This window comes from Schistocerca piceifrons, chromosome 5 (genome assembly GCF_021461385.2).
Source record: "Schistocerca piceifrons isolate TAMUIC-IGC-003096 chromosome 5, iqSchPice1.1, whole genome shotgun sequence".
Taxonomy (NCBI): Eukaryota; Metazoa; Arthropoda; class Insecta; order Orthoptera; family Acrididae; genus Schistocerca; species Schistocerca piceifrons.
Window position 1 is genome coordinate 424138608 of NC_060142.1, and position 18744 is coordinate 424157351.

The following is an 18744-nucleotide window of genomic DNA, read 5'->3' on the forward strand; positions in this document are numbered from 1 at the left end:
TCCTTAAAATCGTTATTCGCTGCCCCACAGAGATTTTTGTTCTGCCATTTTGTTCACTTATGCATGCCAAGAATTGCATACTTATAGTGTTGACTGCCATAAAGGAGATCGAAAAGCACCCGTGAGCCGCGTCTGGCTACAACTGCAACACACAGCCAGCTCCTTCATCTAACAAGTAATCATAAGAACAGTGGAAAAAAGCTCCTATAGGAGCGCAAAAAGGCGAATACGCTCCTCTTTATTAAAAGATTGTGACTGCCACTGACTCCTGTTCTCTCAACATAAAAAAGTGCAAAGATGTTCACTTGTCAACGGTTTTGGGAAACTTATTAAAGATGCTGGTACCCCACTGTTTAGTAAGAGATTTAATATACAGAAGCATATTCGTCTTTTTTGTGATCCGGTAGGAGCACTCTTCCGCTACTTCGCTTCTGTGCCCTGCTACAAGAAGGCGTGTCACACACGTGAAAAGAAGTTTATGGATCAGTGAAATTCTGATACGTTACTTATGTGAAACTAAAATAACGCAAAACTATAATTTTATACCTGAGGCCGGGTTTTAAGAGTACAAATATTTTTCATAGGCTTCCCAGAACCCTTCTGATTATAACGAAGACACTTTACAGAATATTTCTCGGGGCTACGTCGCTTACTACGTTTTCGCCTCATACCGGATTTTACGTGCGTGTTTCGAGTGTACAAGCAAGCTAACTTTAAATTTCTGTATCTCGGATGAAGTTATCAAGAAAATTTTCAGGATTTAATAAATATATCGCAAAAGTTTGGAACACGAATCTCACTTTTGGTTTCCAAAAACCAATAACGAAGACACTTTACAGAATATTTCTCGGAGCTACGTCGCTTAACTACGTTTTCGCCTCATACCGGATTTTACGTGCGTGTTTCAAGTGTACAAGCAGGCTAACTTTGAATTTCTGTATCTCGGATAAAGTTATCAAGAAAATTTTCAAGATCTAATAAATATATCGTAAAAGTTTGGAATAGGAGGCTCAGTTTTGGTGCCCAAAAACCATTTTTTTCCGGTTTTCTCAGAAGCCGCCCACGAACTAAATGTTGCTTCCATGAGCCGCTTAAGGCTTACCACAGAACATTTCTACTAAAAAAGAACCAACAGACTTGCTCCATTTGCCTAAGCTGAAGGAAGTGTGTAACATAAAAAAAAAGGTTCAAATAGCTCTGAGCACTATGAGACTTAACTTCTAAGGTCATCAGTCCCCTAGAACTTAGAACTACTTAAACCTAACTAACCTAAGGACATCACGCACATCCATGCCCGAGGCAGGATTCGAACCTGCGACCGTAGCGGTCGCGCGGTTCCAGACTGAAGCGCCTAGAACCGCTCGGCCACCCCGGCCGGCTAACATCAAAACTTTGACCCAGTACTTACAGTACAACGATCCTTCTGGTGGGTAAACAAATGGTCCCTAGCTCAAGGCCTATCAGGAACACGTGACCGTACCTTTCACCAGTAGGATTCGAGGTATGAACCACAGAATAATACTGGTTGTATGTGATGCGTTTTGGAACATATTAGGTAACGCATACTGTCGCATGCGTACTGATTAATTTTCCATCCAAAAAGAGCTCAAGCACGAGTATCACTGTGGACTCACTTATCTCGCCGTTTTGAGGTCATAACAACGCTAGAGGCGACGTTAAACGACATTAGCGTTGTATCTTCTCAGGGTGACATTTCTTTGTCTGGAGCAATTATGAAAGCGAGGTGTTTTAGTAATTTATTTTTTACACAAGTAAGTTTTTCTCTGTAAACAGCTGCTACCGACATGAGTGTGCACTTTTCGGTATCGGAAGTAGCGATCTGGAGAGACAGTTTTGCTACGTGCAGCAAAGAATTTTATTACCACTTGGTGTGAGATTGCACAGCCGAAACCAACTCGGTTTCCTGCCATATACTATTTTCTGTGCTGGAAGCGCTGTCTCCGTTGTCTAAATGCAACGCAACCCACCCTGTGTATCGACCAGCGTCATCGCCTCTCGTGCAACAATGGAGCGCGCGGTGTGATAGATGCGTTCATGCACCGATGTACTCTCAATGGGTCCCTCATTAACGAACGCGCTTCCAGCGCGAGAGGAGGCGCGCAAGAAATGAATAATAATGTCTACCGAGCCGTGTTTGTGTACCCGCAAATCGTTCACGCTAAAACGGGCGTGCGGAAGGGTGAGTGGATCGGCGTAATTTGGCCGCGGCGCGCTGGCTGATTCACTGGCTGGGCCGCGTGCCGCTGTTGTGGCGCAGGAAGAAGCGCCGTGATAAATATGCGCGCGCGACACAATGCCCACACGGCACAATGCGCAGACCACAAAGACCGCCGGCAGTCGCAGCGCTGACGGATGGCCGCTGCCGTGGCCAGGTGGCGGGCGGCTGTGCCATTCTGCACGTGACGCAACAGCGGGCTGGTACAAGGGTTGTCATCGCGTGTGAGAAGGTAAAGCTCTGAACGAAACCGGGCCATTTCGTCCAAACATGAGATGTAGTCCATATTTTGTCGCGACAGGATATTCGACCACCACAACTTGTGTGAACGATAACACTGTCACATTAGCTGCCACTGGATGGACTATAATATCTCTTATTTTGCGTGCACGATCGCCACTCTGCAGTTTCTATTGTTCTGTACCCCCGAAGGTTCAAATGGTTCAAATGGCTCTGAGCACTATGGGACTTAACTTCTGAGGTCATCAGTCGCCTATAACTTAGAACTACTTAAACCTAGCTACCCTAAGGACATCACACACACCCATGCTCGAGGCAGGATTCGAACCTGCGACCTAGCGGTCGTGCGGTTCCAGACTGTAGCGCCTAGAACCGCTCCTCGGCCACCTCGGCCGCCCCCCCCCCCCCCCCCCCGAAGGTGATAACGCCGTAAGATTGTAGTAGAACGCATGTACCGAGCGAGGAGGCGCAGTGGTTAGCACACTGGACCCATATTCGGCCATCCTGATTTAGGTTTTTCGTGATTTTGCTAAATCGCCTCAGGCAAATGCCTGGATGGTTCCTTTGAAAGGCCACGGCCGACTTCCTTCCCCATCCTACCCTAATCCGATGTGACCGATAGTCTTACTGTTTGGTCCCCTCCCACGAATCAACCAACAATGCAGAAAGTACTGTGGAGGGTCGATGATTGGTGCGCCTCGTGATGACTGGGTGTTGTGTGATGTCCTTAGGTTAGTTAGGTTTAAGTAGTTCTAAGTTCTATGGGACTGATGACAATGGATGTTAAGTCCCATAGTGCTCAGAGCCATTTGAACCATTTGATGATTGGTGCAGGGTCTGCCAATCGCATTTGAACGTAAACACATGTGAGATATTGCTCTTAACACATTGTGGATGGAGCCCGAGTAGAACTAGAGCAGCGGCAGTTAGTAAGTGGACAGCGCCCGACTTTTACACAAAAATTCGTAACTAATATTGCACCTCCTACCTTCTGTTCCCAGCCACGTAGAATGCAAGAGAAATGGTCTCTGCTTCGTTCTATCATGTATTTTTATAATTCTGGAGTATCTGTACTGCAGTGAGCACAGGACAATTAGCCTCATTTCACATGCAGCCAAAGTGCTGTTAAGAATAATTAATAAAGGACTTGAAAAAGTAATGGAGGAGAATCTTGGAATGGAGCTGTTTGGCTTTAGACGGAATAGGGGCACCAGAGATGCAATAGGGCTCCTACGAATCTTGAGAGAAAGGTTTATTGAAAAAGATGTGCTTCATCGATCTAGAAAAGGCACTTGACAATGTTGTTTGGGACAAATTGAAGGTTATAGTGAGGAAAAATAGAGTGGAGTGGAAAACCAAAAGACTTGTAAACTCATTATATCTTAATCAAAAAGCCTCAGTTAAAGTGAGAGGAGAAAGTACAAACTGGATCGGACTAGGAAAAGGAGTAACACAAGAATGCTGTCAATCACCTACTCTTTTCAACCTCTACTTGGAAAATATGATTGACCAATGCTCAGGAAGAAGAGTAGGGTGTTTGAGGTTTGGTGATGACATGGTCCTTCTAGCCACAGAGGAAAAAGAACTGCAGGATTTGGTGGACACCATTGAAGCTAACGCAAAAATTATGGAATGATAATTAACACAAAGAAAACAAAAGTATTGGCACTAGGAGGAAACAAAGAAATAAAAATTATGCTGAATGGAGAAGTACTAGAACAGGTGCAAAATTTTAAGTATCTTGGAAGCAGGATAGACACCGACTGGAAGTGCACCACAGAAATTAAAACGAGGGTAGCAATGGCAAAAGAGGCATTTTATACGAAAAGGAGAATTTTCTGCAGCGGTCTGGGAAGAGAACTCAGGAAGAGAATCATAAAATGTCTTGAATGGAGTGTTCTTCAATATGCGCTGAAACATTGACTTTGAGGAAGAAAGAGAAAGAGTGGAGGCTTTTGAGATGTGGACATGGCGGAGGACGGAAATAATAAGTTGGATAGACAGATACTGAGAAGAGTGGGAGAGAAGAGACAGTTACTAGAAGTAATAAAAAGAAGAAAAAGAAATTGGATTGGGCATATATTAAGAAAGAATGACGGACTGGTGAAAACAGTTTTAGAAGGTTATGTAGGAGGGAAAAGGAAGCGAGGAAGGAAGAGATTTCAGATACTGGATGACGTGATGGACGGTACAACATACAGCAGCCTTAAGAAGGAAACAATGGATCGCAGAAAATGGAGAGCCAAAGGACCTGCTAATATAGCAGAAAACTGTTCTCTTAGGCGAATTATGGGTAAGATCAGAGCGTAAAAGTTTTCTTAGGAACAAAAACACGATTCAATAAAACATTTCGTATGTCTGCTAATTTTAATACTTCATAATAAGACTTTCAGGTTTCTTCATTTTAAATGAAATATCGCATACTTTTATTGCATTTACACTTACAAAGCTAAGGTTTCCGAAAAATGTGTTAAAAAGAGCAGTCCGGCTGCTCTCTCCAGGATAATTGCGGCAGTCTCGGGTGTGCTAAATATGCGAAGTGATCCATTACTGTTCAATTGAGCTACTGGTGAATGCTCACTGGAAACGACGACAACCGTAAAATACCTATTAGTAACCGCCTGTAGCGAACTAAAGTGGAGTCAGCACATGAAGTTAATAGTACGTAAAACAGCTACCAGGCTGCATTCCGTTGGAAGAATCTTTGGAAATGTGACTCATCCACTAGACAAATAGCTCATAAAATATTTGTTCTTGACTATTGTTCATCAGTCCGGGTTTGCCTATCAATTTGTGTTAACTGATGAGACAAAGAAGACCCAACAATTAGTCGGTGGGAGAGCGTATCGGAAATACTCAACAAACTCCAGTGGCAGTCGCTACAAAAGAGCTGTTGCATGTCGAGGAGGAATTTACCTTCGAATTTACGAGAGCGTACTTTCGAACAACCGGGCAACATATTACTTCCCGTTACGTATGTGTCACGAAATGACCCCGACCAGAAACAAGGAAATTAATAAACAATCGTTCGTCCCACTTCCCATTCCAAAATGGAACGGAGAAGGGAGAAATCGATATTAGTACCAGAAGTACTTCCCACCACAAACCGTAAGATGGCTTGTAGAGTATACACTGATAAGCCAGAACATAATATCGATATCAATCCGTCCAGGCGATAGTAGTGTCACTTGGCAAGGAATGACTGCTAGTCAGACACACGCACCGTGAATGGAGTATAAGTGAGCGTGCTGTCTGTGTGTAGAATGGGGAAGGCATGCTATCTTTCTGAGTTTGACTGAGGGCAGATTGTGATGGCCCGGAGGCTCGGCACGAACGTTTCGGAAACTGTACGACTGCTCGAGGAGTGCTGTGGTGAGTTTCTTCAACACGTGGCGAAACCTAGGGAAAATCAAGTCCAGACGTCGTGGGGTCGGATAGCCACCCATCATTGCAGATGTCGGACGTCGTAGGCTGAGGAGACTGGTAAATCAGGACAGGCGGCGAACTGTGGCAGAAATAACTTGAGACTTTAATGCTTGGCAAAGTACAAGTGTGTCTGAATACACACTACACCGAACGCTCCTAACGATGGGCCTCCACAGCCAACGAACCACACATGTGATAATGTTAATATCACGACATCGGGAACTACATTTGAAATGGGCACGTAACCATTGGCACTGGATGTTGTCTCAGTGACAGAGCGTTGCAGGGTCTGATGAATCCCGATACGTTCTTCATCATGACGATAGGGAGGCGCAAATCCGTCGCCTTCCATGGGAACCGCTCCTTGACACCTTCACTGCGATGGTGGCTACATTACGCTCTGGGGAACATTCAGGTGGGCATCCATGGTTCCAGTGGAGCAATTGCAAGGCATCCTGATGGCCAAGGAGTATCGTACATTTGTGCAGGTCATTTACATCCAATAATGATGATCATGTTTCCCGGTGGTAGTGACATTTTTCAACAAGATAATGCGCCATGTCGCAGCGCCAGGAGTGTGATGGAGTGGTTCGAGGAATACAGTGTGCTGCCCCCCAACTCGTCAAATCTAAACCTAATCGAACACATATAGGACGTGACTGAACATGGCGTCAGAGCTCAGCGTCCCCCTCCCCAGTATTTGCGCGAATTAGGTGACTTTTTCGTCAGGTGTCATGCCAACTCCCTCCAGGCCTCCAGGAACCTATTAAGGCCTCATCGCCTCCATGCCACGACGCGACGCCGCCGTTGTCTGTGCCAAACGTGGACATACCGGCTATTGGGTAGGCGGTCATAATGTTACGCCTGATCAGTGTAGAGGTGGTATGCTTTTGCCTTCTTCCGGCCTTTGAACCTAACTTACCCAGTCATTTGCAGGTGGGTCTACAGTTTAACGTGGACTCCGAACCACGGTGCATCTCGGTATTTTTCGGACACTTTACCAAAAATTTTGTGGTAAGTTCCTATGGGACCAAACTGCTGAGGTCATCGGCCCCTAGGCTTACACTACTTAATCTAACTTTAACTTACGCGAAGGACAACACACACACCAATGCCCGAGGGAGGACTCGAGCCTCCTACGGGGGGGCCACTTTCCCAGAGTTGAAATTAATGATAAGCAGGCACCTTGATCACTGACTACCGAAGCACATGACTATGATATAACCCACCTAAATAGACATATGTGTGTTAGAATCGAAGCACCCATCAGAGCACTCAAGTGTAAAAATGAAACTTTTTGTCGAACTTCGTAATTAAGAACACCGCTACAAAGTATATTGAACTGCAGTGCACTGAGCTCGCAGTTCTCAGGACAGGGGTTCATATTCCCATCCAGCTATCCTTGGTTATTCTAAAGGGCTTAACGTAAGTTCCGGGGTAGTTCCTCAGGAAAATTACTCGTTCCTCATTTTTGTCCATTCGTGCATTGCTTTATCTCTAATTGCCTCCTCATTAACATGATGTTAAACCTTAACATTCTTGCTTTTCTTTTTGAATAGTAGTGATATAGCTCACAACGATATAGCACACAACATGGGAGTATACGCTTATACTCCAAAGTTGTTTGCTTCGTCACTGCTGTTCGAGATACACTTGGCATCGCGAAGTTTAGTCAACCCCCAACGTCTTTACCCCTGTTATCTGTTGAATGGTTCGACTAACGAAAATATCTCATACTCTATGTGATACTATGCAAAAATTCGAAAATGCTTTTTCAATCGAAACAGCGTGGTACTGAAGGCAAAATAAAGGGCTGCCTTACCTCGTCAGTGACAACAAGTGTTACAGAATGTTACGATAAAGTCAAGGACCATGCTATGATACGGTCTTGTTATTGCACCACTAGATTCAACCTAACACCAGCCACCTCAATATCCACAGCTGCTTCCAAACTGACTCTAATGGTGCTGTCAGCTTACTGATTCGGCATGTCGAGACGTATTCACTGTCTCAAAACAGACCCTTTGCAAAATAATTCCACATTAGAAGTTACCGTTTCATTCTCTAAAGTACTTCAGGATCACTGCAGTGTTGGACGTCATGGATATCTTCTTCACCGTTCTTTACTATCTTCACTACAGCCACACTCAGCTCACAAATACAGGAAGGAATCGATTTCAGCGAGATCCCGCATCATCTGCGAGTGTTTTTCAAAGTATTATCACATGATTTTATGAAAATATATATGACTTTATTTGGAAGAAAAAAATACTTAGTGCGTTCACTTCTGTACAACAAACAGAATAACACCAACAATGTAGCATATGAACAAGAGTCAATAGATGGGGTAGAATATTCTTAATTTTGGGGTGTACTTTTCGATGAGAATATTAACTGAAAGAGACATATTACTGAGCTGTTCAAAGATCCAAGTCCAATAATTTTTGCTCTTTGTATAATAACTAGCTTCAGGAACAAGCAAATCAAAATACTAAAATTTTTACGTCTTTCCACTTATTCATGTCATATGACGTGATTTTCTGGATAACTCATTATTTGAAAGAAAGTACTGATTGCACAAAAGCTATCAGAAAGAATAATATGTCCTTTTTATCTACAATAATCTTGTAGACGTCTCTACAAGGAGTCAGATATTTAAAATTTTAAAATTTTAAACCGTTGCGTCACGATATGTTGATACGTCAGTAAAACTCATCATGAACAATCCTTCACAATTTCTTTGAGAAGAATGGTAATCTCGACAGCTACAACAATAGAGAAAAATCATTTACGTCCATCTGTTGTAGATTTGCGGAAGACATTATGAGCTAAAACGTAATGAGCTACCTCAAACAGAATGACCTCCTCCATTCCGTTCAGCGTGTATTTCGAAAACATAAATCACGTGAAATCCAAATCAAACTTTTCTCACTTGACATCCTGAAGGGTATCTATCAAGGCAACGAGGTAGATGCAGTTCTTCACTTCCGGAAAACATTTAACTTAGTACCACATCTACAGGCATTATCGAAGGTACGTTCGTATGAGATGGTAAGCGAAATTTGTGTAGAATTTGTGTTGGAACTGAGAATCTGTTGGGAGGGAGAACGTAGCAAGTTATCGACAGATGTGGAAGTAAATTCGGGTGCATCCCAGCGAAGTGCGTTGGGTCCCTTGCTGTTAATGTTACGTGTTAATGACCTTGCAGACAATACTGATAATAACCTTAGACTCTTGGCCGATGGTGAAGCTGTCCGGAATTTAAAAAATGTCTGGAAAAGGCTGCACATTGTTCAGTAAGGTCTTGATAAAATTTGAAATTATTGCAAAAACAGAATTTACTTCAAATGTTCAATAAAGTAAAACCATTCATTTCACAAAACTTAAAACTTAGTATCCTATGAGTGTAGTACCAGTGAGTCAAAACTGAAATCAGTCAATACGTAAAATTTCTAGGTGTAACAGTTTGTAGGGATATGAAATCGAATTATCGCTTAACACAGTCATTTGTATTGTAGGTGCCAGTCTTCGTTTAACTGGTAGGATACTAGTAAAACACAAGTGGTGTGCAGAGGAGATTGTTAAAAAACCTTTGTGTGACCCATACTAAAATACTGTTAAAATATATGGCTCGTTTAACCACATAGGACCAACAGGAAATATGGAACGTATACAAAGAAGAGCAGCGCGAATAGTCACAGGTTGTTTGATCAGTGGGTGAGCATCATCACTCGGCTGGCAGACGCCAGAAGACAGACACTTTCCGAGACAATCTACTTACAAAAATACAAGAACTAGCATTGATGAATCTAGGAGTAGACTAAGATATCGCATGAGTCACTGCCCCAAGGCTTGTGAAGACAGACTGAACAACAGCACGTGCAGAGGCTTTTAAGCAATTGTTCTTCCCGCTCTGCACACTCGAATGAAACGGGAAGAAGCACTCCCTAACATTGACTTTACTGTCGTTTACAGAGTATGTATGTAGATGGAGCAATGCGAGTAGGAGACGTTCTGCCACAAATTTTCAACTATGATGATGTATTTACGTTTTTCATTGTGTTGTGATGTGCAATGAGAGTTAGCCGCAGTGTTTGGTAGCCTGGCCCCGCTTGGGTGGCCAACACCGTGGACGCCGGTGGCGGCGCGTCCGTGGCGGTGACGCGTGCCGAACTCCGACCACTTCTGCCGCCCCGCCTCACCCTACCCGTGGCACGTGGCACGCTACCCCCACATCTGCATGGGGAATGGGGAGACGTACCAATAACAATGATTGCGACCGCAACAGGTCACGTGGCCAGAGCCCGGGGCGTGGAAGAGGTCGCCCAGGCTGCCTCTCATCAATAACCAGCCCACTCTGCGGTTTCGCAACCAGTCTTGCAAGAATCTCTCGCACGCACTTAACACACTGTCCCTCTCTTTATGACAGCTGCTCATTCTTCAGGATGACACACACTGCCCTCTGTTTTGGGTAGGTTAATGTATTTGTAAAAGAGAACCGCTATTCGCTAGGGTAATTAATCATTACCATTCTGTATTTCAACTTTTCAGCTACAGGTGTTGGATAACGATGTGGAAACGCCGTGCTAATTGAATACTTGAACAAATATGCAGATGCTATCCAGACCTACAGTTTTCGCTGTTGTATCTGGCTACGAGCAACACCTGTCCAATGTCCTCAATACGTTGCAAGTGTCCATCGTTGCAGTGTTCCGTGTAGTTGTGATGTTAACCCCTAGTGTGTCTAGCACACGGCGTGTATATGTGTGGCTGCTTATTGTTGTCTCTGCAACGGATTCTCACGCCTATAAATGATTAAACTGACCTTGTCACTGACAATCTGTTCCTAGCGACTACCATAAACAAAGTATCGGGTTTGGGTTTTACTTCACTTCAGTTTAGCACTTCAACACACACTGAAGCCCCAGAAAAACTGGTACACCTGCCTAATATCGTGTAGGACCCCCCCCCCCTCCCCCCGCGAGGACGCAGAAGTACAGCAACGCGACATGGCATGGACTCCACTATTTTCTGAAGTAGTGCTGGAGGGAACTGACACCATGAATCCTGCACGGTTGTCCATAAATCCGTAAGCGAACGAGGGGTGGAGATGTCTTCTGTGTCTTCTGAACAGCACGTTGCAAGACATCCGAGATATACTCAATAATGTTCATGTATGGGGAACTTTATGGCCAGCAGAAGTGTTTCAACTCAGAAGAGTTTTCATGGAGCCACGCTGTAGCAATTCTGAATGTGTGGGGTGTCGCACTGTCCCGCTGGAACTGCCCCAGTCCGTCGGAATGCACAATGACCATGAGTGGATTCTGGTGATCAGACAGGATGCTTACGTACGTGTTACCTGTTAGAGTCGTATCCAGACATATAAAGGGTCCCATCTCTCTCCAACAGCACATGCGCCACACCATTACAGAGCCTCCACCGGGTTCAACAGTCCCCTGCTGACACGCAGGGTCTATGCATTCAAGAGGCTGTCTCCATACACATACACGTCCATCCACTCGATGCAAATTGAAACGAGACTCGTCCGACCAGGCAGCATGTTTTCAGTCATCATCAATCCAATGTCGGTGTTTACGGGCTCCGGCGAGACAAACTGTGTCGTGCAGTCATCAAGGTTACACGAATGATTCTTCTGCTCCGAAAGCCCATATCGACGATGTTTCGTTGAATAGTTCGCACCTTGACACTTGTTGATGGCCCAGCATTGAAACCTGCAGTAATTTACTGAAGGGTTGCACTTCTGTCGCGCTGAACGATTCTCTTCAATCGTCGTTGGTCCCGTTCTTACAGGATCTTTTTCCGGCCGCGGTGATGTCGGAGATTGGATGTTTTATCGGATTCCTGATATTCACGGTACGTTCATCAAATGGTCGTACGAGAAAATTCCTACTTCATCGCTATCCCGGAGATGCTGTGTCCCTGCGCTCGTACGCCGACTATAACACCACGTTCAAACTCACTTAAATCTGGATAATCTGCCATTGTAGCAACGTTAACCAATCTAACAACTGCGCCAGACACTTGTCTTATAAAGGCGTTGCCGATCAAAGCGCGTATTCTTCCTTTTTACATATATCTGTACTTGAATACAAATTCCTATGTCAGGTTTTTTAAAGCATCAGTGTAATTGATTGACCAGTACAACAGTACAACTGTTAAAACTATGAAAATATGAAATTGAATGGAAAGTACAACAGTCTAATAGATGGCTGTAGCTGTGTTTGTTTAAGTCGATTAGGCACTCACACTACTTGTTTTGCAACGTTTAGGTTGCTTCCTCTGGTGTATATAATGCTGATGTAGGGAGCTATTACAGAATTCCGCAAAATAACAGTTGGAGTCGCTGGGCAAAGTTCTCACCCTTCTTCAATTGACAAAAGCGATCATTAAAGATCAATGTCCAACCTGTGTTAAAATATCGATCTGTCATCACTTTACCAACTAAAATATTTTCCTATGGGCCTACGTCAAGCAACAGACACGCTCCAGAAACACACTTCACACTTTGTTGGTTGTGTTGTCGGCTGCTACATTTACTGTTATATTGGTGACAAACACTCATACGCGTGTCGGCTCCGGAAACATTTTCCTGGATAACGTTTACGAGGGGCATATGACATAGCATTATATACGCTAGAAGATGCAATTTAAAAGTTTCCAATCCAGTTGTGTGAGTGTCTAATCGAAAAAAAAAAGAAACTGCAGTGGACTGTTGGGCTTGTCATTCAGTTTTATCGTTTAATAGTGTCAACACCTGTATGTAAACATCTTTTGTACTGTATGACTTGGTCAGTAAGTTATTTATAATTACTACAGCTATGGCTGCCCTAGGTTTAAAATTATTTGTTAACACATCAAACCAATCATTCTTATCGCGATGCTACAAGAACGAATTATTTTTAAACAATACGTAGAATACGAAAATTGTACAAATGTGAAATGTACGAAATCGTATTCTACGATACATCTAATTTCGAGACTGGTAGAACATACGTTTGATTTTAGATGGTTTCCCCCCCATTATTACACAGACATAAATTTGGCTGACACTGGTCATCAGTGAGAGACAGAAAATGTATACCGTGACGCATTTTCAGAAAAAGCTCAATGGACAAGCAGAAGGAACTCTTAACATTTACTGTGACAGTTTCCCTATTCGCCAGACTGAAGTGCACGTATCTCCTACTGAAGTATGGACAGCAGTTGTATTACACCGACGATCTGCTCGTTGGGGAGTTTGCTGACGTATAGGTGATGTACATGGCGTACCTGCAATTCTCTACCCACTCATTGGATGCAGTATAATGTCCGCAAGCTCCTAGGGCGGAAATTACATCAGTACAAGACAGAACACGAATCAAGATTTCAGTTTCCTCACTAGCCAGGAATATAAATTTTTCGATTCAAGTATTCTCCCGTAAAGAAGCACTTCAATGTGTGTCAGACTCAAAAGAGAGCAAAATAATCGTCAGTCGATTACGCAGAATAAGAACTCTCAGAGAAGCGACTCTCGCACTCCCCATGTTGGAAGCAACAGTTCTTAAAATTTGTCCGCCAGTTCCTACACTATGGCTATCGCCAGCGAAGTCCCTTCTACGATCTTCAGAAGCAGGTGCCCTCAATCGCTGCCGACACGGAAGTGTCTTTTCTCCCGCCATTCGCCTCTCCCAGGTGGATATGGAGCATCTACGTTTGCGCTTCAGTCAACAATCCCAGCAGACGTTACAAAAACATTACCTCCTGCTACACGGGTCATGAATCTTCCAGCCAATCATCTGCTGCTCATACACCTTTCGGAACAATTTCTAGAAGGCTCCATTTCCTCTGCTTTACGCTGGAGGCATGTTCTGGCATTGCCGGTGAGAAGATTCCGTAGAGGTCAGCTTGTGAGGATCTTTTGTGACCCTGCGTATTCTTTGAAATTAAGAGGATTTCCTTTTGCATTCTTATGCCCTCGATGCCCTTTCTCCAGGTACGGTACTATGAATTGTTTTCGTCTAGCCAGAAAGCACCTCCCGCCCGCTCTATCCGCGCTATTCGGGGTCTGTAGCCTCTAGCATCAGAAGGCACTGCCGCCACGCACTGTTTTCTTTCAGGGCTATAAATGTCCGTCCCTGCAGAATACGGCAAGATGATTCCCAACCCCTCCTTAGCCGATAGTGGCTTCTGAGGGCACTTTGACCTTTCTGTCACTGTTCAGCTCTAATTAACTCCAAGACATGCAGTATCACAAAAATTGCTAGCGTGTGGTGCTAGGCAGTAACAGTCACTGGAATGATCAATCCAAGTTTGCATCGCAAACATGATCTAAAGTAAATATAAATCGACAAGAATGTTTAAAGTATGGTGGCCAAATTTTGCCGCCGTACAGTCAGTGTGTTATGTCGGAGCTAGATGTATTCGAACATGGGCGAGTTGTTGATGCTCATATGGTGGGTGCTTCCATCACCAATGGGGCTGGAGTGTTTGGTGCTTCAGGAGGCACCGTATCGACGATTTATAATGCATACAAAGAGCAATATTCGCCAAGTCACGGTGCGGATAAGAGTGTGTGTTGACTGATCGTAGCAGACGGTCCTTGACCAGATCTATGACGATAAATAAGAGGACGACCGCTGCAGCTACAAAAGGCAGTGCAGAAGTGGATATCGCATTCCCGAACCGTCAGCACCAAAACAACACGAAGGGAGCCGTGTAAGCAGAGAATTACAGGACGAGTTGGAATTACAGAACCACTCATCAGCCATGCAGATGCGCGTAACAGGAAAACATGCTGCGAAACCATAAAACCTGGACTATGGAGCAATGGAAGATAGTCTTTGGTCGGATGAGTCTTGTTTCACATTATTTCCAAGTTCTGGTCAAGGTTACGTCCCAAGAATGAAACGTGGCAGGGGTTCGGTGATGATTTAGGAAGCCATATTATGGTATTCCATGGGTCCCATGGTTAATCAGCAAGGTCGTATTATTGACAAAGATAATGTACCGCGCGGGATTAGCCAAGCGGTCTGAGGCGCTGCAGTCATGGACGGTGCGGCTGGTCCCGGCGGAGGTTCGAGTCCTCCCTCAGGCATGGGTGTGTGTTTGTCCTTAGGATAATTTAGGTTAAGTAGTGTGTAAGCTTAGGAACTTATGACCTTAGCAGTTAAGTCCCATAAGATTTCACACGCATTTGAACTTTTGTTTTTGATAATGCACCCATTTCAATGATTGTGTCTATCCCATGCTACAGTTTATGTTCCCCAATGGTGATACTGTGTTCCAAGACGATAGGGCACTTTTACACACAACTCACATCTTCCAGCACTGGTTTTGTGGCACAAGAAAGAATTGTAGCATGTCCCTGTCCACCATAGTCACCAGACCTCAGTAGTATTGACCCTTTGTGGTCTACTTTGGAGAGAAGCGCGCGTGACCGCCATCCATAATCGCTGCCTACACTTGTCACTTTTTTTTACGAAGAATACTACAAGATTCTCTTGAAAATTTTATCAACGCAGAGACGATTGGAAGCTAATTTGAATACTAACGAAATTCGTATTTTCAAAAAGTTTTCGAGATTCGACCACTGGATAGCAATATGTGCACTGCTAACCGTCCATAAGGCACCTCCAATTGTTCGAAGTCAATAGATACAGTCTCATAAAAATTTAACTCAAATTTGCATGGACGGAAATGAAATTTATTGCCACGATTTAACCCCAGCGCCGGCCGCTGTGGTCGAGCGTTTCTAGGCGCTTCAGTCCGGAACCGCGCAGCTGCTACGGTTGCAGGTTCGAAGCTTGCCTCGGGCATGGATGTGTGTGATGTCCATAGTTAGGTTTAATTAGTTCTAAGTCTAGGGGACTGATGACCTCAGATGTTAAGTCCCATAGTCCTCAGAGCCATTTGAACCAATTTTAACCCCAGTCCAGTCGTCACTTTTTTCCAACAGTACCTCCGGACAGCTAATGTGTCAACACTCTATTTTGAGATCGCTCTTTTTACCGAACAGGTTGACGCTCACTAATCAGCAATACACGCTGAGAAAAGCAGGATGGTCCCTATGCAGAATTCCACGCCCACTTCCAGGAACGCACTTCATATTCCTTCAGTCTCCCGTACTGAATTAAGTAACTTGATTCATCAAGAAGGATCATCTGCTCCCGGTTTCTGAAATACGGTATGAAAACACTATCTTCGCCCCAGACAGCACACTGTCTCTACAGACCACAAGGGTTACTGGCCGAGTCCTCGATTTCACGAGATCTCATTCCGCTACACGAAACTGTTTACCATTTAGTCTTTACAGGTAATCAGAATGAGAATCAGAGTGCAAGCATTTTGATGCCTCATTTCCTGCTCTCACCAATAGCGCTTACGTTTAGTCCTGCTCCCTGCCAGGACCTGCCATTTCTCTGTAAATGGGGAAATTGCTCGCGTGAAAGCCATCTATGTTGGATCCGACCACAACCCATTCAGGAGGACTAGGAAAAGACGGCCCCATCAGCTCCAGGCTAAATAAAGCCTCCTTACCCAAGAAACGCGACCCTTTCGTAGGCAACAGCCAAAGAAAGAGCACACAGGCACGGTTAGCAAATTAGATGTTACAACAGTAAGATACGTCTGAGCCATTAAACCCTGTTACATAGACCTACCAGCAACAAAGAACAACGTTTAATGAAAAAATCCTTATTGTAATAATGCAAAATTACTGGAGACTAGAGAATAATGTGGTATGTGAAGGGTATTCTTGCACTCGGCCACCTCTCAAGATTGCAGCTTGAAAGACGTAAGCCAGCTAGACGACCGAAAATATCTATAGACCGACCCCTTGTGTATATCCCATAGAAGATAAAATTTAATCTCTGAAGATCTAGTTTGTATTTCTTATCACGAAGGCAGAGGCAAAACTGGTTAGGATATACGCTGTTAACAACATGGAACAACGAATAACTAAACTCTAAAACAAGATTCGATATCACTGCAGTCAGATGTAAAAGAGCTGCAATAGTCATCGCTCCAAAATATTAAACAAGGCGGTTGACATAAAAAGCTTTACAAAAGAAAACAGCATATTAAGAAGACAAGCATATTAAATTAATAGTTTCTCGTACTATTACTTGGGTAAATCATTTCGTAGTTGCATGAATGAAAAGTTTGCACCCTTGGTCTAAGGGGAACGTCTTTGATTGGTAATCAAAATGTCTTCGGTCCCGTGTTCGAAACCCATCACAGTTTAAATTTCGATTAATAATCAGCATTGGCACCTAAAGACTTCCAGTGTAAGAAGTCACCCTCATTCTGTCAACGACATCGTCAAAGAAGGTGGAAGAGCGGACAGACTTTCAGGGCAGGCATGAGGATGCAGAAGGCACAGATATCATATATCCATAGGACGTGTGGCCTGTAATTGAATATTTGTAAGGATAATGTCTCCATCGCCAAAAGATTCCTGAATAGTTCCCCATTTGGATCTCCAGGAGGGGACTGTCAAGAGAGAGGTGACCACGAGAAAAAGAATCAACAACGAACGAAAAGATAACGTTCTACGAGTCGGGGCGTGGAATGTCAGAAGCTTCAACTTGACAGAAAAGCTAGACAATCTGAAAAGGGAAATGCAAAGGCTCAGTCTAGATATACTAGGGGTCAGTGAAGTGAAATGGAAAGAAGACAGGGACTTCTGGTTAGAAAAGTACAGGGTAATATCAACAGCAGCAGAAAATGGTATAAAGGCAGTAGGATTCGTTATGATTAGGAAGGTAGGGCAAAGAGTGATACGGTTGTTCTTGTCAGAATCGACAGATAACAAATACAGACAACGGTAGTCCAAGTATACATGCCGACGTCGCAGCCTGAAAATGAAGAGATACAGGAAGTATATGAGGATATTGAAAGAGTAATACAGTACATAACTGGAGATGACAATCTGATAGTCACGGGGGACTGGAACGCAGTTGTAGGGGAAGGAGTAGAAAAAAAGATTACATGAGAATATGGGCTTGGGACAAGAATAAGAGAGAAGAAAGACTAATTGAGTTGTGTAATAAATTTCATCAAGAAATAGTGAATATTCTGTTTAAGATTCACAAGAGATTGGGTGTACTTGGAAAAAACCAGATGATACGAGACGATTGCAGTTAGATTACATCATGGTCAGGCAGAGATTTCAAAATAGGATTCTGGATTGTAAGGCCTATCCAGGAGTAGATATAGAGTCAGATCACAAAGTAGTAGTGATGAAGAGTGTGTGTTATAGTGAACAGTTCAGTGACATGGTTGTTCTGGCCAGAATCAACAACAAACCAACACCGACAACGATAGTTCAGGTATACATGCCGACGTCGCAAGCTGAAGATGAAGAGATAGAGAAAGTATATGAGGATATTGAAACGGTAATACAATATGTCAAGGAAGGTGAAAATCTAATAGTCATTGGGCACTGTTATAGGGGAAGGAGTAGAAGAGAAAGTTACACGAGAATATGGGCTTAGGACAAGGAATGAGAGAAGAGAAAGACTAATTGACTTCTTTAACAAATTTCAGCTAGTAATAGGGAATACTCGGTTCAGGAATTACAAGAGAAGAAGGCGTACTTGGAAAAGGCAGCATGATACGGGAAGATTTCAGTTACATTACATTATGGTCAAGCAGAGATTCCTGAATCAGATACTGGTTTGCAAGGAGTACCCAGGAGCAGATATAGACTCAGATCACAATTTAGAATTTATGAAGAGCACGCTGAAGTTCAAGAGATTAGTCAGGAAGAATAAATACGCAAAGAAATGGGATATGGAAGTACTAATGAATGACCAGATACAGCAACAAGGAATAGCTGAGTA